General features: G+C 35.8%; 1 protein-coding gene across 5 annotated transcripts in view; it reads left to right on the top strand.

Annotated features, from left to right (window-relative positions):
- Cdh18 (cadherin 18) overlaps positions 1–11,346 on the top strand; it is an 814,309-nt gene that overhangs the window by 278,850 nt on the left and 524,113 nt on the right. The window lies entirely within an intron of this gene.

Genomic DNA, 11,346 nt, shown 5'->3' on the forward strand with positions numbered 1-11,346 from the left:
TTCTTCTTTTGAGAACTCTCTGTTCAGCTCCTTAGCCCATCTTTTAATTGGGTTGCTTCTTGTCTTGAGTCTCTGTTTTTTGAGTTCGTTATATATTCTGAATATTAAACGTCTATCAGATGTGTCGCCGGTGAAAATTTTCTCCCATTCTGTGGGTTTTCTCTTCACTTCCCTGGTTGCCTCCTTTGATGTACAAATTGTCCTTAATAAGAAAACCACCAACTCATCAATTTTAATGGATATTTAAATAATTATTTATAAATTTACTTGCAATATATTTTGATCCTATTCACTAGAAACTCCTCCCAGGTCCATTTGCCTTCCTACCACTCTTTTCATCCTCTTTTTGGTTCTTTTATTTTAATTTAAGAGCTCATCAACTCTAATTTGTGCTGTCCATATACAGGGTTTGTGGTCTTTAAAGAAAACCTATACCCCCTCCTCCAGTAGCCACCAACTATCCACAGCCTCCTCAATCAGGACTGCAGGTCCAGAATCCCTTCCCATTCCATGCTAGAATGTGAACTGGCATGATCTTGCACACGTCTGTGCAAGTAACCACAGGTGCTGTTGAGTTCATGAGAAAAGTTGGGATCATCATGAAAGAGGAGATGAAAAGATTGTAAGAACTAGAGGTTGGATAAGTATGGAACAAAACTGTATCTTATGGTCATGAGAGGACTCGTGTTGTTTTTGTTAGGAGCTGTGTGACTTAGGAGACTGGAGAAGAGGAGGACATTGGATTGTTTTCTTTCTTTTTTCAAATATTTTATTTATTACTTTTAATGTACGTGAATGAGTGTTATGCCTGCATGTAAGTAAGTGCATCCATGTAATGCAATGCCCATGGAGGACAGAAGAGGCTGTTGGATCCCCTGGAACTGGAGTTATGGACAGTTGTTTGCTGCCATATGGGTGCTGGGATTCAAACCGGATCTTCCGCAAGAACAGTGTTCTTAACCGCTGAGCCATCTCTCAGCCCCGGGATTGTTCTCTTTCTTAGAGTTTGCTTCTTCTTTCTGGTTTCCGATTTTCTTGCTAGGAATAAATCTAAATCAATTTTAAATTTGAAATAAACTTAATTTTAAGAGAGTATTCTATGAAATACCATGAACTCCTTTGCCATTAGAGTGTCAGAAAGTCATAATAGATAATAGAAGGAACAATCTCAGTTATGTTTACTCCAGCCCTAGTATATTAGATGGAAAAACTTAATTGTAAATGGAAGGTATAGACATAAGCTTTAAGTAATATTCAATGAAAATTGAATTTTAAAAATATCCTCAAGATTTTCCTAGAAAACATAGTACATAGTAGTCAATATAAAATTTCATAGCAGAAACAAATAGTTTACTGTTTTGCTAGAAAAATAATTTTCCAATTTGTTGGCCTTTAAAATTAAGTTCCTAACATGGATTTATCACTTGTTATGTTAAATTTTCTTTTAACCATAATTTATAAAGATTTGCTAATTGTAAACCTGACTTCTAATAACATGCTTACATGTTTCTAAACTAAATTTTGACACTTATGTAAGGCAACAGAATCAATTTTAAAATTACTGCATAAATAATAATTTCACTCATCACCACTGAAAATACCAAGGAACTTACCAAATCATTGCTAAAAAATAAATTTAGCCTTTCAAACAAAAAATATAATCCATTAGGAATTGATTGCAAAATATAAGTACGTAGAAAACCTGGGGAATAGTAGTAAAATAATCATGATATCCATGGAAGAGGAGTTAAAATAAGTTTATATATTTTTAAAAGAAACATTGAATCATTATGGAGGAGGGAACAGAACAATCATAAGAGCCAGAGCTGGTGGATGAACACAAGGAAACAGTTTTCAAGACAACTGGTCAGTTACACATATGAATTCCCAGCAATGGTGACAGCATACACAAGTTCTATACTAGCTCAAACCAGACAAAATCCTAGCACAGACAAGGAGAAGTGGGTAGGAATCCCAACTCATCCTAAAGAATTTTTGGCAACCAGTGGCTACTGTGAGGGAGAGAGAGGGCTTCTTATGGGGATGGGACTCTTGATAGACTGACCAGGCTCCAATGGATACACCCATGCTAAGGGACATGTGGACAGAAATGAGACTTTATAGGCACTATTGTATAGAGAGTACATTAAATCCGACGGGAGGGAAGTGGGGGGCAGTATAGATGGGGAGGGGATCTAAACACTATTACATTATACCGTATAAAAAGTGCAAAAAATCAATAACAGTTTTTAAAAATTGTTGAAAATGAAAGTATAATAACATTATGAATTTATATTGATTTTTCTTTTAAATAAGAAGAAAGTTTAAAAATAGTTTTTATACTGCCACCTGCCATTATATACACACACATTTATCCACATACACATTTGTCCTTGACAAAAACTCACACAAAATGGGTAAGACTGAAAATCCGTGGCAGGAGCACAGTTGTCTCTGCTCTTGTCTTACCCCCCTTTCCTGTTTTCTGAAACTATGTTTCATAGTTTCCTCTGTTTCATCTTCTAGACAGGCTTCCTCCTTTTACTGCTGTAACTTTGCTGTTTCATTTCATTTTACCACAGTATTCTCTACCCCTTTCTGTACAGCTGCTTTGAATAAATTTCAAACTATCAAATAAGCCAAAATCACACCAAAGAAGAAAAAAAATATTTCTCATGATACAGAAGAAATCATGTATTGAGAACAACTCAGAACTTAGTTTCAGGACACTGCTGCCCATGAGCTGAGGGAGCAAGACCACAGAACTCCTTCTACTTGTTTATACTGTCTTGACTGTTTAAACATTCTTCCAAAATGTCTAATCACAGACTATGGCACAATACAGACCATCACACATGGTTCATACCTCATGTGTTGCAGCTAGCAGCCACAGAAGTCCAGAGACTCATTCGGTGTTCTTCAGAATTCAGTGATGTAAGCATAAGGTTCAGTTCCATTGGTGTCTATATTTTCACACCTACAGGCTCTTGGCTCCATGACTGTAGGCACTGCTTGCCAGTGTTGGTTCTGCTTCTCTATTTGGATTTTATATTTATCAATTCAGGAAGTTTTGTTTGTGCAACGAATCCTGGGGTATTCTAGGCACCAAAGGCAGCTAGTAAACTGTTCACTACTCTTGGGACATTTGCAGGATAGCTTCCCCAGGACCTTTCCCTAGGTTTCATTTCCAGTGCAATGGAGTTTAGCATTGACATATCAGGACATTTCTCCATACACCTGCTATATTTGAATTGAAGCACATTCGTCACTAAATAGCATGAAGTTTCATAACCTCGACAAATAGGATAAATATTGATGTAGAGCAGAGAATATGAGGCAACTTTATCCCCAGACTATTCATGGGTGTTAATCCTTCTCAGAGATTTTCACACTTCAATTCTTCTTGTTTTCAGTTGTCATACATAATTCATGTAAGAACTGCAAAAGCAGAAATCTGTGAAGTACCTTAAAATCTCAACTAGGAAAGGTACAAATACTTATTCATGAACTGGTATCTTCCTGCAGCTATCTATCCTTAGATTTATCATTCTTTTTTAAAAATATTATTTTTATTTTATGTGTACAAGTGCATTGACTGCATGTATGTGAGTACACCTTCTCATACAATGCTGCGGAGGTCAGAAGAAGGCGTTGAATTCCTCTGGAAGTGAAGTTAAGGACAGTTCTTAGCCACCATGTGGGTGCTGGGAATCGAATCTGGGTCCTCTGCAGGAGCATCAGCAGTCTTAACCACTGAGCCATGTCTCCAGACCCAAGGTTTATCATTCTTCTAATTATATTCTGTTTCTATACAATATGTGTTGGAAATATTTTAGGAGAAAAATAAATCCTGTTCCACAGTTGACTAGTGTTTTGAAATTTCTTTTCATGCTCTTCATGTTACAAAACTGAGTATCTGTGAGCCCTTTCCCTGTCCATTTAAGAAAGATATCAACATGGGGGGGGGGGCTGGCTCTGAAAAATGTGCATTTAATTTGGCCAAGCATGAACAAGCAGATACTGATAATCATTTTATATTATTGTACTGATTTCAGACCCCTCATACTGGTTCACAAAAAGTATATATTTTAACTGTGTTATATAATTATATAATAGTTATATGTATGACTAGAAGTTTATATTTTATTACTTGTTTTTGTGTTTTATGTACATGTAAGCGTATTTTAAAGTACATCTTGGCTGGGTTGGTGACACACACCTTTAATCCCATCATTCAGGAGGCAGAAAAATGTGGATCTCTGTGAGATGGGGCGCAGTCTGGCCTATATAGTGAGTTCCAGGCCAGCTGTGGTTACAGGGAGACCCTGTCTTAAAAAGACAAAGAATAAAAATTTAAAAAAACAAGCTGCATTTACACATTAATAAAAAAGTACATATACATATTATTTGCCTTTCTTTATTCTTTCTGAAATGATTATGTATAATGAAGCCAGGTTTGACCAAAATGTTTCTATTTAGATCTACGGAGGGTTTTTTTTTTTTTCAAATATTGTATTACTAAACACATTGACTATCAGTAAGCCTATTTATCTTTGACTGTAGATAATCAAGATGTGTTGTGATCAATTCATCTACCAGGAATTACAGAAAAGTTTTATTTTCCATTGTTTGATGTTTTATTTTAAAGTCACAGTTTTCTCCCACCACTTCAAGATGGTTTCAAGTGGCAGTGATCATCCTGCCTTAGCCTCTTAAGCAATATGGATATATGTCACAATTCCCATCTTAAAAGCTCTATCTTTACAATTCCCCTCAATCAATCAATATTCATAGAGCAATCATATAAAATATTTAAAATGTTCACATAGTAATTATATCTCATAAATACTTTGTATATGTATGACTATATGTGAAGAGTTATGGAAGATTTTTCAATTTGAGTTCATAGTTATACAAATATTGGTTTACATGAATTTGAGAAGGGTTAGTTTGGAGAACATGGAAGAGGTAGAGATGGGAAACAGAGTGGAAGGCATGAAAATTTGTTGCACTCACATATAAAATCCACACATAAAAACAATTTCTAATGATATATTTTAACATTCTTCAAGCTTTAATAAATCTGGCTTTAACAAGTTTCCTATCCTTCTAAAGTCTATTGAAGTTATGTACATAAATATTATACTGTCAGTTTCAAATGCTTGTTATGGAAGTATCATGCTAATTTGCAGCAATGTTTGCATTACAAAAATGTCCTTACTCAATGTGCCCAGTTTTCTGGTATTTTGAGAGAATAAAAATTATTATTCCTTTAGTTGCATATTTGAGACTTTATATATTCATTTGTTTTCTTGTGATGAAATGTTTCATAGAATGTGTATTTCCAACTTCAAAATTTTTCTGGTGAGAGCAACACCTTGACCATCAGTTTGAACTGATGAATGGAAACAAAATACTGCTAGATGAGTGCAATATCCAACACTTATTTCATAGAGATTCATCATTTCTTTCTACTTATTAATATTCCCATCTATTTTGAGCTTTATTTATATATACACATATATATTCCATTTAAGTTATTGACAACAGGGAATATTTATTATATGCTATAAATTTGAAGTACTACTGATTCTCTCGTCTTCATGCTTGCCTGGCCAATCCACAAATTTAAATTTGAAATGACACGTTCATCTGTGATTATCTTCTTGGCATGTTTTTAAATAGCAAAATACTAATAGAAGTACATGTTACAATTTCACACAGTGTAATAGTAAATAAAATTGATTTTTTGATTTAGTTCACTGGAAACTTCATTGTTGAAATAATGGTTTTTTTTAGTGCTGAAGTTCTTTAAAAATTTTGTGATTGATTTATTTTTTTATGCGTATGGCTGTTTGACCTATAGGTATGTAAGTAGATCTATGTGTGATATATCTGCAGAGGCCAGAAGAGGGTGTTGGAGCCCCTGGATAGGTTGGGAAGGATAGGCTGGGAACTCAACCTTAATCACTGAGCCAGCTTTCATGCCCATGTTGAAGTTGTTTTGTAGTTTGTTTATATGACATTGCATTGGATATCCATGTTTTCTTTATTGGCACATTTTGTCTCATTTGTGGAATGAGGAGAGCCTCTCAGAGTCCCAGTAACTTCTTTCATACAGTCACCTAATTAATTCTCAAGAATCCCTCTTTCCAGATTATGACTTTTCCTAAAAGTTGTTTCTTCTTCTAAGTGAAAATCTTCAAATCTGTATATGTGCATGCATTTTTGGTAAAAATAAACTATGGTTACTGAAAAGGTATAAATAATGGAAACACATGTATGGCTCTCCTAATATCTGTCTGGAATGCTCATGTTTGCTTTTTTCTGATCTGTGTTTTCTTCTTTTCTTTTCCTTTTAAATTTTTTTTCTTCAGCTTTTGTAATTTTCTTTTTTTGGTCTTTTTGAGACAGGGTCTCCCTGTAGCTCCAGCTGCCTGGAACTCATTCTGTAGACCAGGCTGGCCTCAAACTCACAGAGGATCCTCCTGCCTTTGCCTTCCGAGTGCTGGGGATTAAAGGCCTGCGACACCACACCCGGCAGCTTTTGTAATTTTATACAATTCTTAATCAAATTTAGGACCCCTCCCTTATCCATGCCCCTCAGTCCTCCCACTGGACCTCATGTATTCCTCCATACATGTTAAGTCCTGTCCATTCATGCATTTGTACCTAGATGTCCATCAGTGTAAATTCAGGTCTGTCACAGCAGTACCCCATTCCTGGTACCAATTTCTGTCCTAGTTTGTTTCTCCATTGCTGTGACAAAACACTCTGACTGATACCAACTTGGGGAAGAAAGGGATTATTTGGCTTATATCTCCTGGGTCACAATTCATCAGGGAGCCCAAGATAGGAACTCATGGCAGGATCCTGGATGTAGGAGCTTAAGCACTGGCCATGGAAGAATGCTGCTTGCTGGTTTGCTCCCCTGGCCCCTGCTCAGCCTGCTTTCTTATACAGCATATGCCCACATGCCAAGAACTGGTACCACCCACAGTGGGATGGGCCCTCCCACATCACTCAACAATCAAGAGGATGTCCCACAGACATGGCCATAGGCAAGTCCAATGGAGGCAATTCCTGAATTGAGTCTGTCTCAACCCAGGTGTGCCAAGTTGAACTAAAGCTATTCAGCACAATTGCTCATTGCTAATATCTACTGTATTCAGCCCCAATAGAATAAACCAATAGTTTATAAACAGAACTGCAGTTCACCCATTCAGCAATGAGTCTTTCTGTGGCAACTGAACTTATTTTATCATTTTATCTAACATGCTTAGAATTTTTTCTGTAAGCAGGTATCGTAGACTGATGTCATATTTTCCTTCCCTCTTTATCAATAATTGGAAGTATTTCAGGAGTTTGTCTTTAGTATAGAAATTCTATGAGGCTAAATACAGATTGGATTCCATGCCCTTTAAATGTAGTTTGTTTGTATTTTTTAATTTATAAAGATGTATGTTTCCCTGATTTTGAAATTGAGTTCTTTTGTATTTCACATAATGCATATTAATCAAATTTAGACCATCTTCCCTGCCCACCCCCCATAGCCTTCTCATCTGATTACAGGTGTTTTCTCAATGTATGTTAAGTCCTATCTAGTTTTCTATTTATACCCAGATGTCCTTCAGTGCAATTTTCTCCAATGGAGTCCCTTCAGCCAATTTAGACTCAGCTCCTTAAAGAATATCTACTCTCCTTCACCCCACAGTAATCATTTGCAAACAATAGTTCCTTGGCTAGATGTGGGGTTTATTTCCCCTCTTTTATGTTAAGTTTTTGTCTGATTGAGTTGGCAAGTTTATTGTGCATAATGACACAAGGAACCATGAGGGTAAAGGAGAAGAAAGAACTCAGGAGAGGAGAAGGATAAGAGGATACAGATATTATCAAGGGGAAAATAGGGTACTTAAAATGGGGAGGGAGGAGGGAGGTTAGACAGGGAGAGAAGGGAGAGATGAATAAAGCTTAGGTGGCATAAAAAGCCAGTAGGAAATGTATTAACTCATCCCACACCCTTGAAAAATACACATGCAATATCTGAACATGAGTGTATGTGTATACATGAAGGCTATATAACAAGAAAAACAGTGCCAGATGGGAGAAACCTCTCTCCAAGTTTTTGGTCAGGGTAGTACAAGAGACTGGAGCCTTTGATTACTCCCCAGAACTTGAAGATAAGATCCTGCTGCTGAAGACAGGGCATACTTCAGACACAGGACTTGAGCAATAGAGCTGGAACTGACATTAAAGCTTTGTCCCTGAAAACTACCTCTCATAGTTCTAGTAGATGCTATGCAAGCTACTAAGGGAGAAAATCAATCAACGAACCAGCCTAGCTGTGGTAAAGCCTAATAATCACAACCACTGTCACAGCAAACTGTCTCTATTGGTGTAATAGTGGCACTTTTAACTAGGGAGTAATCAACAGCTGTATAATAGGACATAAAGCCCTCTCAAGGGAGGGAACTCATGGGTGACATTATAAATATATCCAAATACACATGACTGGACAGGTCATAGATCCACAAGAAAACCCTATCTCTGTCATATCGCTAGATAAATGAAATTTCTTAATGTATGTTAAATATGAATGCTTATATTTATAGACAAGTATACTATATACCACTCATCAAAGACACTTCTATTTGTAACAGATGGAGGCTCTTACAGAGTTCCACAACTGGTCACACAGGGAGTGTATATGACTGAGATATGCTTAGCCTTAAGTGATACATCTATAGTGGAACCTCTACATCTAAGGTTCATGGAACATCAGAACAGGAGTTAAAAGAATACTAACACATCCCTCAATTCTCAACAGTGAAGTTTCTCATACAATAGAGGGCAGTGCAAACAGAAGGCCTCAATTTGCTAAGTTATGGAGAATAGGGACTGTAGAGTCCATGTTCCTGGATAGGAATCCTTCACTCAGGGACCATTGGTGAAGAGGGGGCAGAAAGACTGTAAGAGCCAGGGATGGTACATGAGCAAATGGAAACAGGCTTTCAGGTGGGGCTAGTCTTTCTTCTTTGGAACTCAACAATAGGTTCTTTTGGGCAGCACCTTATTCTGTGCTTTCCTAGTCATGAGTCTCAAATATCACCCAGGTAATTGTTTTCAAAACTATTGTACATAAATTTGTTTCTAATAAATCTTGTTTCCTAGTCTGGATAAATGCAATGTGACTCAGAGATTTTATAAATTTATTTATTTTCTGCTTTAGAGATAATTTTAAACATTCAAAGACTGTATAATTAGAGACCTTACTAGTGTGATGATCGTCATTCTTCTACCTCAGATAATTGACTATATTCTTCCTATATGGAATTAGACTATCCATTGAATATTTTGAACTGTAGTATTTTGAACTTTACTATGTAGTAGCCAATTCTGTTTATTTAAAAAGACAATCTCACATCTTTTTCTTCTTTCATCTTGGTCTATTTTTTTTACATTTTTATTAAGCTTTTGTAATTTCATACAACAGTTCTTAATCAAATTTAGATCCCCTCCCCCATTCATGCCTCCCCCATTCTCCCACCGAAGCTCATGTATTCCACCATACATGTTAAGTCCTATTCATTCAGGCATTGTTTCCCAAATGTCCTTCAGTGTAAATTTCTCCACTGGAGTCTAATCATCCCATCTAGTGATTGTATGTAAGTCATACTTTGCCTCACCCGGCAGCAATCAATCTCAAATAGATTCTCACATCTTCATTTTAAAGAATAATTTTATGAGTCACTTTAGTGAGATCCTTTTATTAGTAGGTATATATGTTTTAATATTTCTTGAAATAAAAAAATAGGTTGTATATGATTCTAATGAATGAAGTATGTTATGAAGAGAATCACTTGATGTAGAGGCATAAATGTGCTCTTTGTATTTTGACTTTTGGTCTCTAGAGCAGTGCTTAGTAGTTTAGTAGCCACAGAAATTACTTTAGAAGCCACAGAAAGACTCATTGGCAAAATAATAAATCAAAATTCTGTTTATTGCCTATTGGTTTATACTATTTGGTCAGAATATAGTTGATAATAGCAGTTAATAATCTTTAGCAATCCATGGGATTGTTAACTATGTTTCTGTGTTGTATTTATAGTATGTTGATGAGCATTATTGGTAAGTGGAGAAGTTTCATTTGAAATGCTTAGTGTTTCAAAGTATGTATATCCTAGGATGGAGCTGTGTGGGTATACTTCTATCACTCCAAAATGTGAAATTGTTGCAATATAATCAAGGTGTCTATACAGGAGAGCAAGAATCTATTTAGATGTACTTTGTTTTTCATGCTTCTATGGTCCTAGATTTTCAAATCAGTGAGTTGAAAATTAGTATGTTGCTTTCATATTTGCAGTGTGACAGATTTCATAATTTTGAAATGCCTTCAGATTCCTAAATATTTATAACCATCTGGATACCTCTGACTGGCGGGAAGACAAAAGCAAAACAGAGTTATCATAACAAACAGCTGGACTTTCCCCACTACAAATACACACTTGAAAAATGGAGTAGCCCAAAATGTAAATGTGTATTGTTATGCAAAGTGTCCAGATTTCCTGAAAATTAAACAATACCACCAAAAGAATTTCCAGTATTTTTCTCAGAGTTGTCGTCACTGTAAAGTAAGGCACTTGGATTCTTTTTTGAAGCCTTGAAAGGAAAAGGCTGTTTTCCTTTTAACAAATACACAGACTTATCTGTACAAGACCAAGGAGAACACACTTTTAAATTGTCTTTGGGGGATAATGGGTGTAGGCGATATTTAATATATGGTTTCTGGGGACCAAACCAGAGAAAATACCTGACTGTGCCCATTGTGGTCCTTGATTCCAAGCATGACACTGCACTTACTTTAATTTTTAAACTGTAACTTTCTTATAATGATCAGCATTTACAGTTAGTTCCATTGAAAAAAGCAGTATTGGCCATTTTAACTTCATTACTTTTAGCTTAGCCCATGAGGTTTCTCTTAAAGTTTCTTGTGTTCTTGCATACATTCTGGATATCAGAAATTCATTTATTTTTACAAATTTTCACTTAAATAATTGCAACTTCATTGAAATTTGAGAGAAAATTACATGGACTTTTCATTCCATCCTTTCTTCCAAACTCCATCCTTTCTTCCTCAGTAACATTTCACGTATGTGTAGTACACCATTAAATTCATATTTATACATTCTAAATGTATATTCCAATTTCAACAGCTAAATATGCTGCTACTCTAAGCACAAAATCCTTCAGAGAGCAGCCACACATATTTCTTGTCTACTATTAAATGATCTGAATTCCAATAATTACTTTATTTCATTAATATTATTTACTCTACATGAGGACAAT

This window comes from Nannospalax galili, unplaced genomic scaffold (genome assembly GCF_000622305.1).
Source record: "Nannospalax galili isolate Female #2095 unplaced genomic scaffold, S.galili_v1.0 scaffold207, whole genome shotgun sequence".
In the NCBI taxonomy this organism is placed as follows: Eukaryota; Metazoa; Chordata; class Mammalia; order Rodentia; family Spalacidae; genus Nannospalax; species Nannospalax galili.